Source organism: Humulus lupulus, chromosome 1 (assembly GCF_963169125.1).
Source record: "Humulus lupulus chromosome 1, drHumLupu1.1, whole genome shotgun sequence".
In the NCBI taxonomy this organism is placed as follows: domain Eukaryota; kingdom Viridiplantae; phylum Streptophyta; class Magnoliopsida; order Rosales; family Cannabaceae; genus Humulus; species Humulus lupulus.
In genome coordinates this window covers 223,544,274-223,565,048 of record NC_084793.1, presented here as the reverse complement: position 1 = coordinate 223,565,048, position 20,775 = coordinate 223,544,274, and positions in this window count along the sequence as shown.

Genomic DNA, 20,775 nt, shown 5'->3' with positions numbered 1-20,775 from the left:
ATATGGCCTAGCACTATAGCGCCCAAAGGCTAGCGCTGTAGCGCTAGTCACAGAACAACAAATGCTGTTTTTCCTTCCTTCAATTTTCCCCAAGCCAAACCTTACCAAAACTTCTCCAAACTTCCTCCAAACTTAGAATCAAGCTTACTAACATGTCTAACTCATCCCAAGCATCCTGACCATATAAAACTTAAACACATGCACCCCTAATCCAACATTTCACCATAGCTAAACCTAGAATTCAAAAACTCAGCAAAACAACCACTGAAACCACAAAGTTCAAACTAGAATCCCTTACCTTTGCTGGATAAATTTAGCCTAGGTTGTCCTCCTCACAAGCTTGGCCTTCACCTCATCAAAGCTCAGCTCCAATCTCCCTAGAATTCCCCACCAAATTCAGCTTAGAAATCTTAGTTCAACATCAAAACCAGAAACCAAAGAAAACCTCAAAGTCTTACCTCAACTGGATGGATTGCTCTACCAATTCCTCAAGCTAGTACAGGGAGCCTAGCCTCTAGCTCTTACCCAAACTCCTGAGTTTTTTCTCCAAAGGAACCCAAGAAATGGTGAAGAAATCCTAAACCGACCTTGGAAATGCCCTGTTTTTCTGTCCCTTTTCTTTCCCTTCTTTTTCTTTCTTTTCTTTCCTTCAGCATTCCAGCCCCTTCTACAAATTCCACTAAGTATAAAGCCTGATAATACTTACCCCTTATAAGCCAAATGACCATAATACCCTCCCCTTTAATTCTAAATCTTTTAATCCACCTAGGGGCATTTTGGTCATTTCACCCAATTTCCGCTAATTCCTCGAGTGTCTCTATTATTTTCCGCTTACTTCCCGATACCTAATTATTCACTAATTATATTCCTCAATGTCAAAATTGACCCCAATATATTCTCTAAATTCCCATTTATACCCTCAGGCTCACCCCGAGCCGGGTATAAATCCCCGCCGTGACTTTTTCGCTAACTCGCTCACTAGGATCGTCTCGAATCACAGATCACAGATATATCCACATAATAATGTGGTCTCGACAATTTATCACATATATATACAGTTATGCCCTCAGCGGGCCAAAATTATGATTATGCCCTTCTAACCTAATCAGGGCCTACGTGCATACTAACACACAAAGTCATGCATCTCAGATATTCAAATAGTCATATAACATGCTTTTAATCATTAAATCACATATATTCCAATTATGCCCTCCCGACACACTACTCAAGGCCCTTAAGCCTTATTAGTAAATTTGGGTCGTTACACCTCCTTATAATAATTTCGTCCTTGAAATTTATTCGAACACATCAGGTAATAAATCTCCTACCTCTGACCATAACTCTAGAGTTTAATTCTTTACCTTTAATCCTTCAATAACACTCTTACTAGAGTGGCAATCTTGTTCCATAAGATTTTATCTTATAACTATAATCTCGTTAACCTTTCCTTACTCAATAATTCTGCTGAAACCCCAAGGTCTGCTTATCTCATCAGCGGTTGTTTTCCTGTCTTGTTATTGACACCAGTAATACCCATAAGCCATCACCCACACTAGGGTAAGGCAAACTTGTAGGCCCTTGGCCTAATCCTTGGTACGATCTCGGGATCATTCTCAAATCAGAAATCCAAAAATCCTTCTTTCTTTCTCAAGGTATCATACTCTTCCTGGTCTGCAATGTTTGGGGAAATACAAATTTCCTGTCCTGGAACTTCGTATTTCGAAATTTGAATCTTGCGAACCCTTATGTCCTTACAGTTGGGCAGATCCTTCTGCCTTAATAATTCCAATAACTTCATTGGTTTCCCTCGAACCAATACTGAACTATAACAGTCATTGCCCTTTATTTCCTTACTTAGAACCAGTACTTCTTGCTTTCTATCTTACCATATCTTATGCCATGTCACCTTAGTCGTAATTCGGCATTCATCACTGTGATTGTTTCATCAAGGGACTATACTTTTCTTAATATCCCAAATACTTGCACCTTCAATGCATAATTCCTCAAAATAACCATTAATTCTTCAGATTGCCATTCTATCTGTAGACAGTCAATAATTCTAGGTTCCAACCTTACTTCCTTCGTTCCCTATTTCCTTTCCAGAACTTGGAAAAAAATTAAAGGCCTCAACCCAGCACTGTCAATTACCATGCCACGTCACCCATTCACATGAACCCAAGTGTACTAACTCAGTTTGCTGAGTTGCAACCTTCCATATCCAATCATCTTACTCATAGTCTAGTGTAGTCCATTCCTACGGTTCATCGCTATACCATTTTATCTTCCAATATACGAATATCAGATCTTGTTATCCATTTAGTCTCCTTGACTATAATATGCTTAAGGAGGTAGTACAATGTTCATCAGGATCTCCATCTCTTAATTCATACTACGATGGTAGGATTCTTAACCATTCTCACAAGATCCTTTTTCTGAATTTCATTGTCCATAGAGATATATATCAATCCACAACCAATCACAGGTGCTATATCCATCTCAATTGTTACCTTGTCCGACCTTACTGTAATCCATGGCGTTCTACCCAACTGACACAAATCTTCCCAAATAGGAGATCGGCTTCCAGATTATTTCTCCCATTGCACAGTCAAGGGTTTCTAACATGAATCACCCATTAAGTCTCACTGAATCTTGGTCTCAGGGTTATTCCTCTACAAATGACCAAGCTCTCAAATCCCTTACACTATGCATCCACCGTCAACTTAATGTTCCCTGTATACCGACCATGTTCCCATTCTTTCTCCTATCGCGAGGCTTAAACCATCATCCCTTCAGTCTATAACTGGGCGCGTCTCAGACTTTGATGCACCACTTACAGTTTCATGTTTTAAACAAAGACAAGGTCCTTCAAATTACCTTTGTGTATCCATCCATTACAAACAGATTCCTATACCACAGAGTGTTAACCAATCCTTATTCTGTCTTCTGAAAATATAGTACAAGATTATCCATTCAGTTTAACTTTAGGTTCCTTTGCCAACCCAATCTCTGGTGTAGCTGTCTTCGAAGATACTTCAGGAGGTAGATGACATGTTCACCAGTCTCTTTGTGCCTCTTATCCCTCAGACATTCTTCATCAGTTTCTTTGTGGCTTCTGATTGAATTTCTTCATACTTGATCCCTTCTCTTCATGTAGTGTGACCTTGAATACCCTTGGAGACGTCGAAACTAACACCTTCTGGAGCCTTACCTATGACCCTGCTTCTTCAGTATTGATATCATCAGTGTAGTAGTCGTTCGCATTCTGCTTCTAACTGGAAAGTAGTCCAACACATTCTAAACAAACTTGGATGTGACTCATTCATATCGTTCCTGTATTATCTGTTTGTCAAACTTACCTGTGTTGTTGAAGCATAAATTAATTAGGAACCTTCACTGATAATCCATCACACCCCACTTGGTACAAGTAATGATTCTTGAAATGTCTCTTTCTTTGATCCTCAGCTGGTAATAACCAGATCGAAGATCAATTCTTGAAGACATTGTCCTGTCTTATAACTGGGCATTTAAACTCTTCATCCTTAACAGGCGATGTCAACGAGTCCCATGATACAATGCTCAGTCTAATCCCTCCCTAACTTAGATACTTCTTCAACCGAACCAATAATTCTTTCTGCTAAACTAATACCATTCTTCGTATTGTCCCCGATACCGAGTCTGTCCATAGCCAAATCCTGAAGCGTACTCAATAACTCCTTAAATACCAATCTGAATCCCTACTGACAACTCAGTTTCCATTCAGTCCAACTAATATACTTCAAGTGATGTTCCCTACAATCCATGGTTGTCTCTTATCTAATAAATTATCTCTCACTCAGACCCACAACAAGACTCTCACATGACAAGCTCAATCGCTTCAACTACGAACCCCTTACTACATGTATTCCAATTCTTCTTTAGGGAGTTTCCAATTCATCCCCAACAAGCATTAATATCTCAAGCCCCTCGTCCAATAACCTTGAGACATGTACTTCATATTTGAGTCTCTCCCGGGGATTTGCAGCACCGAACTCTTTCTGCTCGTGATATAACCAAGAACGAGGACTGTCAAGTCAACTGGTCACCTATGAAAAACTAGCCTTGGCTTCGAATGTAACAAGGTATTCCAGTTTTCCATTCTCTAATCCTGGGCAATTTCTAATCTGCCCTAACGTACTGAACCATTCCATGTGGATAACGTGCCCTTACCTGGCATCTTTTCAGATAATGTCTCTTGCTTCTGGTACATACTAAACAACTTCACTACGACTCATCACTGTCCTGACGACTAACCTGTAAACTATACCCCTTCCTGTCAAAACCAGGAGCCATAGATCTGTTAGAGGTTCTTCTTTTCCTATTACTGAGCATCTGCCCTTACTAAATCCCACATATGGAAATACCGTAATTTGCATTTCTTGCTCTACGACATTCGCACTCCATACCGCATTCCTTATATCTTAAATAACATGGCCCTCCCTGCTGCCAAAGCATAGATGAAAATCTCATGCACTGGAGCAACCCTAATGCTCTGGGCCATCCCGGAGTTTAATCCTTAAATGAGTCATCATTCCCGGCTACATCTGTTTGTATTAAATTCCAAAGCGGATTGACCAACCCACCAAACTTATTGACATACGTTGTCATTGTCTTACCATTCCAAACCAAGTTCATAAACTCATTAGTCTCCGCAGCTCAAACTACGTCATAGTAATCTTTTTTATCAAATCACTGCCTGAATTCCTCCCAACCCATTGTGACAACATTTTGGGTCTGAGTACCTCCTCTCACCACTTTCGAGCATCCTTCTGCCACAACTGCTTAGCACAACCACTCTGTCACGACCTATCATCTCCTCAATATCAAGGATGAGATTAACTATGCCCATCCACTAATCAATTCTCGAGCAAAACCAAACCTCTCTCAAAACTAGAGAATAATGCTTCTAAAGCCTTCCATACAGTAATTCTTATTTGTCTCCACCATCAGGTTAAACTAACACTAATACCCTTACTGTCACATGGTGTGTTTTAAATAGTGCAAGACTTGCTAATCAAGTCATTTAAATGAAAATGTGATCCTATAATCATAAACAAGTTAGGGTTAAAATATTTTGGCCATAAATAGACAATTTCTCATTAAAACAAATGTTTGGTACATGGGATCCCAAAATAGGGCTTAAAGGACATATTTACGAAATCTCCAAAAGTTATAAATAATCAAGGCCACTCTAATGGTAAAATATACATTTTAGGTTTCTGTCCCTGTACAATCCCTCGATCGTGGCGGCCGAGCAGCTGATAATGTACACCTCGTCCCCAGAGCTCTCCAACTCATGGTTGAACCATCTTACCTTTGCCATTACCTGCACCACGTGGCACCCGTGAGCTGAGGCCAAGCAAGAAAACTATATCACATAGCATAAACAATCCAGACAATGAAATAATTCATAATATATTAACCAAATATTTATCAGGCCATAACAGGCACAAATCAGTGACGACAAGCAAAGATTCATCAATCTATCGTCCATGTATTCAACAAACCATCAACATCAGATTAGTAACAGTAATCACATTCATAATCAACAGTTTAACATAATCATCATACAATACTCAGGGTTGGCGCTCTTAGGTTGTACCCTCTGTCTAATCCACTATCTCCAACCCGCTTAGGCCGAGCAAAGTGTTTAACCCACTAACTCTGGCCCGCTTAAGCCGAGCTTAGTGACTATTAAGCAATCCTCAGCTACCAATGGCCGAGCTGCGTCCTGTGCGCAAATATCAGTTCTGACACTCTTAGGCTATTTATTTCATGCTCTAGTGGCATATCATAATCATACAACAATTGTATTCAAATGTAGGGAGCCCTTAGTCCCATCACAGCCACACAAATGGGTTCAGTTTTCTTACCTTTACTTTCCGAGTGAAGAAGGTGAAATGGCTCTGAGCACGATCCCTAGCTCCGAGCCTAAGTGATAAACCTAGTCACAAACCATAAATAAAACCCTCATTATAATTTGATTCCGTAAACCAACTTCGGGGCCAATCCCAAGCTCTCGGGACCTCTAATTCCACCAAACGAAGTGGTGAAATCGTCCCCCCGAGCCCCCAAGCAAAACCCTAAAAAGTACCTAAAAACCAAGTTTTGGAGGCAGGGTAGCGCTACAACACTACCAGAGGGCGCTACATTGCTACAGCCATAAACCTAAGCCCCCCAGAAAAGCAGCCTAGCGCTGTAGCGCTCCCAACCTAGCGCTACAACGCTAGCACCAGAAATGGAAATTTCTGGGTTTCTCCCTTCGAATTTCCCTAGCCAAAGCTCTAAAAGCTCACTCCAATCATCATTCAAACTCAAAATTAACTACATAGATATACTCTACTCATCAAAAGCAACATAACCCAATCAAGCTTTCCCCAAAACTCCAACAAATCCCCAAAACCCAAATCCAAGCTCTCAAGCCCTAAACACGATAAAAACAAAGTAAGAACTCAGAAAATTCAAAGATATTAGTCAGAATTTTACCTCAGTTGTGACCATCTTCTCACAAGATTCAACCTCCAATTTTTGAGCTTAAGTCTCAGCTAAACACTTCCTAGTTTCAGAGCTTCAATTCATCTACAAACCCTTCAAAATTCCAGAATAAGCATATGCTCCAAGCTCAAACTACTCAGTCTAACACAAAGAATTAACAATGGAAACCTTTCCCCAACTATGGCTGAAACCACACCAATTCCAGCTTCAATCCCTAGCTGAATTCCCTTCCAAAACCCCAGCCTCAAGTCTGAGTTCTTCAGCACTTCTTCCTTAGCTTCAATATTTCACAAAAAGGAGTGAAATAGAGGGAGTACGTGAGGTGAGAGAGGATGAGCTGAGAGTTACTTTAGTTTTTAGTTTATGCTCTTTTGTTTCCCTAAATTTTGATTATATTACTTAGACAAAAGACCAAGTTGCCCCTCTAATTAACTAATCCTCAAATGACTCATAGGGGTAAAAAGGTCATTTCATTCCCCATTCCAACCAATTCCTCAAATGTTCCTATTAACCACCAATTAATTACCATCATCAAATTAACGTCCAATTATTCATCCAAATGTCTAATAATCCTCGATATATTTTCCAAATTCCTAAAAGTACCCCCAGGCTCCCCCGAGCCGGGTATTAATCCCCCACCGTGACTATTTTTCCAATCCACTCACTAGGACCGTCTCGAGCCATATGTTGCAAATATATCCACATAATAATGTGGTCTAAAAAATTTATCACATATAATTACATTTTATGCCCTCTACGGGCCAAAATTATAAATATGCCCATATAAGCAAAATATGGCCCACATGCATACTTACTACTCATAAACGTGCACTTAATCATCTCCATATAATTATATAGTCATGCATGCCACACAATCATGCATTAAATCATTTATTCACATAAATACCAATTATGCCTTCCCGGCATACTAATCAAGGCCCTTAAGCCTTATTAGCAATTTTGGGTCGTTACAATGTATGTTGATAAGTTTGGTGGGTTGGTCAATCTGCTTTGGAAGTTGATATAGGCTGATGTAATCGAAAATGATGACTCATCTAAGGATTAAACTCTAGGATGGCCCAAAGCATCAGGGCCGCTCCAGTGCATAAGATTTTCATCTGTGCTTGGGCATCATGGAGGGCCTTGTTATTTAAGAAATAAGGAATGAGGTATGGGGCGCGAATGTCGTAGGGAAAGAAATGTAGATGTCGGTATTCCCATTTGTGGGATTTAGTAAGGGCAGATGCTCAGTAATCTGAATAGAAGAACTCCTGATAGTTCTATGGCTCCTGATTTTGACAGGAAGGGTATAGTTTACAGGTTAGCCGTTAGGACAGTGATGAGGCCTAGTGAAGTTATTTTGTATGCACTAGAAGCAAGAGACGGCATCTGGAAATATGTCAGGTAAGGGCACGTTTTCTACATGGAATGGTTTAGTACGTTAGGGTGGATTCGAGATTGCCCAGGATTAGAGAATAGAAGACTGGAATGCCTTGTTACATTCGAAGCCTGAGGCTAGTTCCTCGGAGGTGACCAGTTGACTTGATAGTCCTCATTTTTGGTTATATAATGAGCTGAAAGAGTTTAGTGTTGAGTATCTTTTAGGAGAGATTCAGACATGAAGTATATTGATTGGACTGAATGGAAACTGAGTTGTTCAGTAGGGATTCAGATGGGCGCGCAAGGAATTGTTGGGTACGCTACAGACTTTTGGTATGGATAGATTCAGTATTAGGGACATTATGAAGAATAGGTATTAGTTTGGCTGGAAGAATTACTGGTTTCGTTGAAGAAGTGGTTGACTTAGGGGTGGATTAGATGGAGCATCGTATCGTGGGATATTTTGACATCACCTGTTAAGGATGAAGAGTCTAAATGACCGGTTACGAGACAAGACAATGTCTTCAAGAATTGATCTTTGATCTGGTTATTACCAGCTGAGGATCAAGGAAAGAGACATTTCAAGAGTTATTACTTGTACCAAGTGGGGTGTGATGGATTATCAGTGAAGGTTCTTAATTAACTTATGCTTCAACAACATAGGTAAGTTTGACAAACAGAGAGTATATGAATAGTATGAATGAGTCACATCCAGGTTCGTCAAGGATGTGTTGAACTACTTCCCAGTTAGAAGCAGAATGCAAACGACTACTACACTAATGATACTAAGACTGAAGAAGTAGGGTCACATGCAAGGCTCCAGAAGGTGTTAGCTTTGACGTCTCCAAGGGTATTTAAGGTCAAGCTACAGGGAGAACATGGATTAAGTATGAAAAGATTCAATTAGAAGCCACAAAGAAATTACTGAAGAACGTATGAGGGATAAGAGGCACAATGAGACTGGTGGACATGTCGTCTACTACCTAAAGTATCTTCGAAGACAGCAACACCAAAGATTGGGATGGCAGAGGAACTTAAAGCTAGACTGAACGGATAATTTTGTATCAAATTTTTAGAAGATAGGATAAGGATTGGTTGAACGTCCTATGGTCTAGGAATCCGTGTGTAATGGATGGATACGAAAGGGTAATGTGAAGGACCTTGTTTTTGTTTAAAACATGAAACTGTAAGGGGTGCATCAAGTCTGAGACATTCCCAGATATAGATTGAAGGGATGATGGTTTGAGCCTCGTGGTATGTGAAAGAATGGGAACATGGTCGGTATACACGGAATATTAAGTTGACGGTGAATGCATAGCGTAAGGGATTTGAGCGCTTGGTCATTTGTAGAGGAATAATCCTGAGACCAGGGTCTGGTGAGACTTATTGGGTAATTCATGTTAGAAATCCTTGACTGTACAAGAGGAAAATTAATTTGGATGTTGATCTCTTACTTGGGATGGTCTGTGTCGGTTGGATAGGACGCCATAGATTATAGCAAGGTTAGACAAGGTAACAATTGAGATTGATATAGCGCCTATGATGGGTTGTGGACAGATATATGTCTCTATGGGAAATGAAATTCTAAAAGAGGATCTTGTGAGGATGGTTAAGAAACCTACCATTGTAGTATGAATACAGAGATGAAGATCGGATGAGTGATCCGATAGAATCTGGTGTTGAGATAGAGATCCTAAATGAACATTGTACTACCTCCCTAGGCTTAATGTAACCAGGAAGTTTAAATGGATGATAAGATTTAAAATTCGTACATTGGAAGGTAAAATGGTATAGTGGTGGATTGTAGGAATGGACCACATTAGACTACAAGTAAGATGATTGGACATAGAAGGTTGCAACTTAGAAGATTGAGTTAACACACTTTGGTTCGTGTGAATGGGTGATGCAGCATGATAAGTGATAGTGTCGGGTTGAGACCCTTAAATTTTCCAAGTTCTGGAAAGGAAATAGAGAACGAAGGGAATAAGGTTGGAACCTAGAATTATTGGCTATCTACAGATAGAATGGCAACCTGAAGAATTAATGGTTATTTTAAAGAATTACGCATTGAATGTGCAAGTGTCTGGGATATTAAGAAAAGTATAGTCCCTTGATGAATCAATCACAGAGATGAATGCCGGATTACGGCTAAGGTGACACGACATAAGATATGGTAAGATAGAAAGCAAGAAGTACTGGTTCTAAGTAAAGAAATGAAAGGCAGGGAATATCATGGTCCAATATTGGTTCGGGGAAAACCAATGAAGTTATTAGAATTATTAGGGCAGAAGTATCTGCTCATCTGCAAGGACATAAGGATTTGTAAGTTTCAAGCATCAGACACGAAGTTCTAGGACATGAAAATTTGTATTTCTCCACATATTACAAATAAGAAAGAGTATGATATTCCAGGGAAGAAAGGGAAGTTTTGACTCCCGATTTAATAAGAGTTCTGAGATCATAGCAAGGTTTAGGTCGAGGGTGTAACGTCCCGGATTTTTAAGACTCGATAATGCAGAAATATACATGTTTTCATTTAACCAAATGTCTCAAAAACCCGTACAAAAAAACTATTTAAAAGTCGTATGGCTATACTTAACATTTAATACAAACATATTTTATAAAGAGTAGAGTGAGCCTAGTTTATGAAAATAACACAACATTTCCAAAAATAAAATGGCTTCCCAAAAGGTTGGTCCACATGTAGATTCACAAGGTAGACTCCAGCACTCACTGCTCTGCCTTGCCCTTGTTCTTACCTACAACATGAAACAACTAGGTAAGAAAAAACACTTAGTAAGTTCAACTTTAAAACAAAAGCATGTAGGGAATTAGGGTTCCGGATTCGCCCAGACCCTACACAATCAATTTCAAGAAGGCAAAAGCGTCCTGGCAAACTTATGGTCATGCCTGATAACCAATGACAAATTATTTCATATAAACAGATAAATTCCCGCACTCAGAAAATCCCAGAACAAGCACATATATTATATCACAACTATTTCTTATCAACAAATAAATCCCTGCACTAAGAAAATCCTAGAGCAAGCAGATATAATATATCACAATATAATTCGAGATCAACGCTCGACAACTTCCAAAAATTCGGGCATAACACGTCCTCCATCATAAATGCTAATCTGTAAGGGGGAACTGAGTCTCAACACTAAGATTTAGCCAACAAATATCCCCATAAAGGGTAACTATCGTATTACCTAGGGCATCGCTACTTATCCAAGAGTAAATCCCTCACAAGGGTAACCATCAAGTTACCTAGGGCATCGCTACTTATCCAAGAGTGTTATCGAAGTTACACAGTTTTACAGAGACTTCTATGTTAATCAGTGGTGCTGGTGAGTAGTTACCCCTAGGGTGTTCAGCCTCACTAAAACTTGGCAACCCCTTGTATCTCTAGGCACTCTCACTGAATGACCAATATTCACGGCTATTGTTGACGGTAAGAACTCGTCAACGATTAAAGGTTAGAAAACTTTTAACTCTATACTATAGAAAGCTTTGAATCAGATAGAAAGAACTCGAATCAACAGAAGAAAACTCAAGCAACAATGAAAACCAGGATCATATATTTCTTAAGTCTCCTTCATACACTCAGTTTTCCAACCCCTTAACCTGAGGGGTTGGGGCCTATTTATAGGGGGGCTCTATTGGCCTTGGATACAAACAAGTCCCAGACGACAGGGACGTACACAGGTACTCTGATAGTGTAGTGGCTCAGGGCGTAGTGGAGTCTACCCTGATGGTGCCAGAGTCGTGGCCTAGGACATAGTAATGTTGGCTCTGGCGTATGGTCGGGGGTGTCCAAGTGGTACCACTACTCTTCGTACAGGTCCGTACCGCCACTACTCCTCAGACGCAGATCACAGGGCCGTGCCTCTGTTCTCTCCACAACCGTACGCCCCGTGTCAGTACACGTGTCTCGTACCCGGTCATCCTCATCAATCCCCGTTTGATACCCAATGCTGACTTGGCATTTCCATTAAGTGTCTCTAAGTACTCCTCATGCCAATGCCAAGGAGGCTTTAACCTATAGGTGCCATGTGAATCCAAGGCGCTAGGAGTCGAGGCTCGATGCCTGATGGAATGGGGCGCACGCGGACGGCCAGCCAGGGACCCTCGCATAGCGAGGGTGACGTTCAGATTGGCAAGCGGCCGAGGACCCTCGCATAGCGAGGGTGGCCCTCTTAGCCCAACTCCCTCACCATCATGTGACATCTTTATCCCTTTGTGCGGACAATGAGTAGCTTTCAGGATGTCTCGTAGTATAGAGCTTCACTCGTGAATAGAATTCACAAGGAAAAATTTCCACATTTACACTTCCCCCCGAGTCTATAAGTACACTTTTAAGTGTGTTTGTAGACTCTCTCCATTTCTCTTGCTTGACATGCGCGGCCAACCTTGGGGGTCTTAGCCTTGGAAATTTTCCCAACGTCGCTCGAAGAAGTACGAGGTGAGGCTTGGAGTTGTGTTTCTTTTTAGTGTCCAAAGAAACACAACAGCCACCTAACACTTGGGGGATCCATGAAAGTTCCTAAGATTTCATAAGGACCAATCATCCTCAATCGCTGATCCGAAGGTTACCCATACTCTTGATCTCCGCCATTCATAGGGAGATAGATCCAATGGCTAGGGAGCCTTGACTTTCCTTATAAATACTCCAAGGCTTCAAGCCACTTCTCCACACCAAGACTTGCCTAGCCAAGTGGTATGCTCTCCAACTTATTTTCAAGAGTTCAAGGGTTCTATCCTCCTCCAAAGCATTCTTGAGGTACCCTTTCTTTTATTTTTTATTTATTTATTTATTTTTTTACATAATAATTTTTTTTTTGTTTCCTTTTCTTTTTTAGCTTCGTGGTGACGCTGGGCATTCCCTTGCTCCTACGGTCTTTCCCCTGCACCTTCACAAGTCTATCCTTGCACCCCTTCAGCTTCGTATTCCCACAGGTATGCCTCCTTCCTCTCTTCTCCCTTTTGTTTTGCACTGATTACGTGAGGGTAGAATTGTTGGTTGCACGACACTCATTCTTCAGAGTTTAACATTCTCTTCGTATAGCCTTTCCAGTACCCATACATAGGCCCTTTTCTTATACCCTCACACTCATGTTGTAGATATAGAGTCACCCTTATGCGTACACGCCTTCGAGTCTTAGCTGGTCCATGGCGTCTAGGCGATGTCCCGAAGGTCCGTCCAATGTTGAATTTATTGAGTTGTCATCCTTCGACTCAGGGGTCGACGCACGTAGACCCTCTAACCGCGGGGGTGTGTGGGCGCTCTACCTCAGGAGACTATCTTACCTTAGACATAAAGCGTGCAGCCTGGAGAGGGAGCTAGAATCCCATCCCGGGGACGCGGGTTCTGGTCTCTCCCTCCGGCACGCGACATACATTTCCCAGCTACAATCAATCCTCCAGGATTGCCTTTATGAAATTGCTTGCCTAGAAGAAAACTTGCCCCTGAGCCTTTTTCCTTTTGTCGTGACGAGTCTCCCGATCATAGGGATTCCTCCTTTGAAGGCGATATACGTGAATTGGTTGAACCAGAGTTCCTTTCCATGGTTCCGCCCGTGCGCCCTCTCCTATCCCATGTCTTGCGCCCTAGGGTCAAGCAAAGCGCTGGTAGACATAGGACATGTGGGGGATCTTCTAGGACCCTCAGAAAGTCTGTTGCTCATAAACTGCCTATCTTTGTCCAGGTACCCGAGATGTTGAGGAGAGCCTTGGACACTTCTGATGAAACCGGAAGGTCCACAGTTACCCTGAAGAAACTGGGCAACATGCTGAAAGCTCATAAGTTACCCTTGAACCTCAAGTTCGTTATACCAGAGCGCAAGGAACGTGCGTCCGCACCGCCAAAAGGGTTCGTGGCATTCAGCGATTCCATAATCCGATCTGGTGGAGCTTTGCCACTTCACTCTTTCTTCATCAAAGTGCTGGACTACTTTGAATTGGCGCCACTACAATTGTCCCCCAACTCCTGGGTGATGCTTAGCTGCCTATATGTGTTGTACCATCAGGTGTACTCTAGGGGGCCTTCGATAAGCGAGGTTCATTACTTCTTCACCCTGAGGGAGAATACATCAGCCCCCGGGTTCTACCAACTCCAGAAAGCCACGGCCCTTAAAGGGAGTTCCCTCTTGGAGGGATCTATTTCCAATAGTGGGTCGTGGAAGTCAGACTACTTCTATACTTATAGTGGGCAGACCCGATTCTCTAGCTTCAACACCCCACGTAAGGCTATTCTCACCTTGATCCCATACATCAGAGGTTTCTCTTATCATTCGACTTTTTTTTATTTTTTTTTTTATAGCTCTTCTAACTGTGCTTATTTCTTTTCGTTTGATGGCAGGTCTCTTAGGGGTTGTTCGTCCCAACTTGAAACGGTCGGCTCATGACCGAGTAATACAAGTCCTGGCCATGTCGAAGGTATGCAAACAAGCCAGCGCCCTTTTCACAGCGAGCAATCTCCACTTGTATGGGCTGCTGACCCCGGACCAGAAAGTTACCTTATGCTCCATTTCCCCTGAATCTGAGGATCCATGCCCCGCGTCACTTGACCGCGTGCCACCCGTTCCTGCGGGTCCACGCCCTACATCACCCGGCTCTGTGGATCTACCCCCAGCGGCACCCATACTCGAGAGTCCGTGGGTATATGGTCACGATGAAAGGAATTATGATGAAGTAGCCGATAGGGATTATGTTTACCCCCGGGCGACCATATGGACGTTGAGGAGACCGTGGTGTCTGAGAACTACTCCTGCTTGTACTCTGTTGCTGGTAGGGCTAAGGGTGTAGCCGATGACGGTCATAATGGCGGTGCTACCTCTCGGATGTCGCCGTCAACGCCTGGTGGTGAGTTTGCCTTTGATGCCCCTGTCCCTTGCCCCTCCGTGCCTAGAAGGAATTTTGTCATTCCTTCTTTTGATGGGGCTCCTTCACCCCCGAGGAGGCATCCCAGGTGGGCATCCACAGGCATCTCTTTACCCCAGGAAATGACTCCGCACTCTTCTGCTCCCCGCACTACTGCAGATGGGTCAGGGCCTTCTCGGTCCCCATCCTTGCCAAAGCGGGCCTCGGCAGGCACTCACGCCTCCCCCAGCCTAGCTCATGTTTCTATTCCTAAAGATCATCCTCTGGCGAGCCAATATGGGGAAGCCATGAGCCATCACTTGGGAAACTTTCCCAAAGGTGAATGGGGGACGCTGCACGATGTCCCCGAGGCTGAGCTAGAGAACACCTATATGTGAGCCTCCCTGCAGGTAACTGTCGCGATACTTGGTTTATTCATTTATGATGGCCATATATATACTTTTTATATTATTTCTGGTATATCATCTGACACTTGAGGCTTTGTTTCATATCTTCGCCCTCACTCAGGCCTCCATCTTGAACCATTGGCTGCTCGCCTCCCACTCTTCATCGGCCCAACAGTTGCAACACGAGCTTGAGGAGGCACTGGGGAACCTATCGGTGGCCCAGACTGCGAAGGAAGCCTTGTCAAGTCAACTGGCCGAGGCGGTATGCCAGAGGGATACCGCCTTGGCCCAGGCTGCATCAACCTCTCATACCAACATTCAGCTGGAGGCTACCATCCAAACTCTAAACGGGAAGATCGCTGTGCTTGAGGCTGAGCTTATGAACGTGGAGGATCGCATAATCGGGAAAACGTTGCATGCTGTCTGAAGGACTAACCCCACCGTTGACCTATCTCCTTTTGGGGACTATGCCGTCGAGAAGATTTCTGAGTGGAAAGGTCGAGGTGGAGATTTGTAGGTCCCTTTGTACTCAGTCTATGTATGCTTTTGCTATGTAATCCCTCGCACCACTTCTTCTCTTTTTCTCTTTCTTTTCTTTTTTATCAAACTTAAGGGGCTCTGGTAAGTCCCTCTTATTACTGCTGTTCGTGGATTGCATATTTTTCTTTGATCTGATGGCGATAATCTTTCTGGTGCACCTTGATTATACTTGTAAGGACACGTTAACCCGTTGGGCTGTTGGGGTCCTTTTATATTCTTTGCGCGCGCTTGTTACTTTTTTGCGAGAAGCGTCCTTCTCGTCGTTATACATAGTACTATTTTTTTTCAAGGGTCCCTTGTAAGACTCTTTTTGGCTAGCCGGCTTAATGGCCGATCCAGACTTATCGGGTGATTCCCTCCTTACGGCCTCACCTCTTGGGGTGTCGGCCTTTAGTTAAAGGTCATCCTTTTACACTGTTCCCTTGATATTCATAAGGGTAGCTAATCCTTTTGAATATAAGAGATTTTTTTTTTTTTTACTTGTGCCTCCTGTCCTACCCCCCAAGTGCTTGGTGAGATTTATTTCAGCATGCAGTTCGGTTGATGCTCGCATGAAAAAGAAAAATCACATGTGAAGTTGTGAACATTTTCATTCATAGTAATCAGATTACAACGATATGCATATAAGAGGCTTACATCTACTTGGGAGGTTATATAGGCCACCCCTTTGATTCTCGTCTAATAGGCTAACATAACATGCAACAAATTAAACGCAGATACTACTTGCATCAGACGTGGGAGTCTTACCGCTAGTCTTACCCGGTTGGGCCCTCCACGATTATGGGGTCTGGTTCCTGTGGGTCTGTGCTTCCTTCATACGGGGTCATATGAGGCTCCTTGAAGTTGGCTGGGAGTCGGATGGCTTGGATCTCTTTGGTGAAGGGCAATCATGGTCGAACTCCTCCTCAAGGCTTTGCCCTCCAGACGCGGTGACAATCTTACTCCGCAGGCTCTTCATCTCTGTATCGAGGTCTTGCCTCCTCTTCTTCAGGGAGTCTCTCAACATGGACGGGTTAACATCTTCCTTTCCTTTGCCATCCCGGGGGACAGTACGAGGGGTAGTCCTCTTATCCGCCCTCTTCTTGTTGAGCTCTTCTCGTAGATCCGAGGGCTTCCTCTTTGGGGTGACCTCAATGTCGTTGCGAGAGCCAACATTGTTCCCTTGCCTTGGCCCCTGGGGTGGCCTCGATGGTCTGGGATGCTTGTGCGGCTTCTCCCTGGGGGTGTTGGTGGTGGAGTGCCTGGTCCTCCCGTCGTCTATCGGGACAGTGGTTTCCTGACCTTTCTCTTTCCTCTTGGGCAGGGTCACGTTCGACTTACCTTGCAACAGGCCATTCAACACCTCCTGCATGTTCTCCAGGGTGGTCTCCAGTCTTTGGTTTTTACGGTGCAGCTCACGAATCTCCTCTTCATAGAAACGAGATTTAGAACTCGAGCTCACGGAATGGACCCGGGGTTGTTTATCATGTTTATGCGTTGAGGGGCCCGGGTCCTGCCGGCCGGAGTTCGGTACCTGTGGTGGTTTGGGAGGAGGGAACTCGTTGGCATTCCCGGGTGGTGCGGTAGTTGTCCTTGGAGGATTCTCACCGGGCGGGATGGCCGGTGACGAGGCCTCCCTGTCATTCTCGTGAACCTCAGGGTCCCTTGGGGGCTCCACGTCTCGGGGTGGAGGTGGATCCTTCATGGAGGCCTTCAGCTGGACTCCGTTAAGGTGGACCTCCACCTCTCGTGGCTCCCTGAGTTGCTTCGAACGTCTTGGCATTTCTCCTTGCCGGAAGTAATGGTAGAATAGTAGCTTGGTGCTTACGTTCCCACAGACGGCGCCAAACTGTTGACGGTAAGAACTCGTCAACGATTAAAGGTTAGAAAACTTTTAACTCTATACTATAGAAAGATTTGAATCAGATAGAAAGAACTCGAATCAACAGAAGAAAACTCAAGCAACAATGAAAACCAGGATCATATATTTCTTAAGTCTCCTTCATACACTCAGTTTTCCAAGCCCTTAACCTGAGGGGTTGGGGCCTATTTATAAAGGGGCTCTATTGGCCTTGGATACAAACAAGTCCCAGACGACAGGGATGTACATAGGTACTCTGATAGTGTAGTGGCTCAGGGCGTAGTGGTGTCTACCCTGATGGTGCAAGAGTCGTGGCCTAGGACATAGTACTGTCGGCTCTGGCGTATGGTCGAGGGTGTCCAAGTGGTACCACTACTCTTCGTACAGGTCCGTACCGCCACTACTCCTCAGACACAGATCACAGGGCCGTGCCTCTGTTCTCTCCACAACCGTACGCCCCATGTCAGTATGCGTGTCTTGTACCCGGTCGTCCTCATCAATCCCTGTTTGATACCCAATTCTGACTTGGCATTTCCATTAAGTGTCTCTAAGTACTCCTCATGCCAATGCCAAGGAGGCTTCAACTTGTAGGTGCCATGTGAAGCCAAGGCGCTAGAAGTCGAGGCTGGCCTATGCAAGTCATGTGAAAGCGAGGCTGAAGACACGGGTGGCGCAACATGGCAGCACCCTCGCATAGCGAGGCTGCCTCTCTTCCCCTCGGGTGTAGGCGTTGCGAGGCTCGGGGCACGGACGCCACAACAAAGCCTCACCCTCGCATAACGAGGGTGCCTCGCGTAGCGTAGCTGACCTTCTTCTGCCGAGTACAAGCGAGGCTCGATGCCTGATGGAACGGGGCGCACGCGGACGACCAGCCGGGGACCCTCACATAGCGAGGGTGACGTTCAGATTGGCAAGCGGCCGAGGGCCCTCGCATAGCGAGGGTGGCCCTCTTAGCCCAACTCCCTCACCATCATGTGACGTCCTTATCCCCTTGTGCGGACAATGAGTAGCTTTCAGGATGTCTCGTAGTATAGAGCTTCACTCGTGAATAGAATTCACAAGGAAAAATTTCCACATTTACAGCTATTATCCGGGAATAACTTATCAGAGCACTTGCTCGGGTTCTAACTCTTCACTAATTAAGTAAGCATGAGGGCCCTTAGGTCCCATTCATTTTGGCGCCCCTAGGTTTAAACCAGCAATCCTCACCTCTTGGCCACTCGTCGCGGTAATGAACTAGACATAAACAAAATCAAGCATTGTGACGGGGATCAGCCATCTAGAATATGACGGATATCTACCGGTCATATTTTCTGAATCAGCACCAACTAGACTAACGTCTCTAAGAAAACTGTTGACGGTAAGAACTCGTCAACGAAGTTATGTTGGAAAAATTATCAAATCAAGATTGCTAATTAGAAAACAGTAAAAGCTTGAACAAAAACTCGAGAACAATGATGGCACAATAATGGAGAAATCAATCTTTCATTCACACTTAAGGCTCTGCTACAGTCAAATTTCCAACCCCCTTTCAGGTGGCCTTGGAGTTCATTTTATAGTAGGCTCTAATGGCCTTAGGTACATAGTGGTCCAGGGGACCAAGTGGTACATACATACTGTATTAGGGGAGTGCCTTCAGAGGTTGTGGTTGTACATCCCGTACAGGAGCAGGTGTCAGGAGGATGTCTCCACTACTTGTCTGTACCCATGTCTGATGTGTGGTGGCAGGCGTATTGGCGCAGGAGGTAGTGGTGTTGGCTCTGACCTATGGCCGTAGACGTACGGACCATGATCCTTACCCCAGCAATCTCACTGGCACTGGTATCCGTACTTAGTACTTGTTCGTACAAATATGTCTCATTCGACTCGTACTGGATCTCCTAAGCATAGGGACTTCGAGGTGTAAGAAAGGGGATCCTTGGTGCCCGTGCTGGCCGTGGCGTTGAGTAGGGGTCTTGGGCCCATACGTGTCAAGTGACGGGGTGTCGGCCTCCTGAGAAGATGGTGGGCTGATGGACCTCCGGGGGCGTGCGCGCGTGGGACCTTGCGCGGCCTCGCGCATGGGGCGCCATCGACAGCCTCGCGCATGGGGCGCCATAGACGGCCTCGCAGCCTCCCTCGGCCTCGCGCATGGGGGGCCATTGACGGCCTCGCAGCCTTCCTCGGCCTCGCGCATGGGCATGGTGGGAGTGGCCCAAGGGCCTCGCGGAATGGTGGCCTCGCGAGACGGGGTGGCCTCGCGGATCGGTGGCCTCGCGAGACGGGAGGGCTTCGCGGATTGGTGGCCTCGCGAGACGAGAGGGCTTCGCGGAACGGTGGCCTCGCGAGACAGGAGGGCCTCGTGGAATGTTGGCCTCGCGAGACAGGAGGGCCTCGCGGAATGTTGGCCTCGCGAAATGGGACGGCCTCGCCCGTTTGATGGCCTCGCGAGAATGGAGGGCCTCGCCCATTTGATGGCCTCGCAAGAAGGGACGGCCTCGCCCATTTGATGGCCTCGCGAGATGAGACGGCCTTGCGAGAAGGGACGGCCTCGCCCATTTGATGGCCTCTCCCATTTGATGGCCTCGCGAGATGATGGCCTTGGGGCTCTGCTTCGGCCTTATATTTTCTCTTGATGAGATTATGAGCATCAACACTTGCCCCCCTAGTCTAGGAGAGGGCCTTTAGGTGCTCTTGTAGACTATTCATCTTGGTTCCTATAAATAGGCCTTCATGCGTGGCTTAATATTTACACCTTACCTCCTTGGCTTAGTGGTAGTTAGACCCTTGCTCCTTTCAAGAGGTAAAGGGTTCAATCCCCCACAACTACACTTTTTCCATAGTTTCATCACTTTTTTTTTTACATATTAGCTAATTTCTTGGTGCGTATATTTTAGGACTAACACACGTTTCTGGTTAATTCTTGCAGACGCGCATTTTCGGCGCTTCGGTGCTTTTCGCTTCCCGACCTTCTTTAGGCCCCGGCCTCGTTCTTTTAATCGCTTGAGGTATATTCTTTTTTCTCTTCCTTTTTAATTAATTATTTTTTTTTAAACATCGGGTCCAAACTAGCAGCACTTGGGATGGGGTACATTAGTCTGAGCTTGTAGTGAGTTTGACCATATGCACGCCCGTCCTCCCTCTTTTTTTTTTTTTTTTTTTTTATATATACCCTGTAGTAGTCCATTTAGGGCGTTTGCACCTAGAGGTATTAAGCCTATTCCTTTGTGTTTT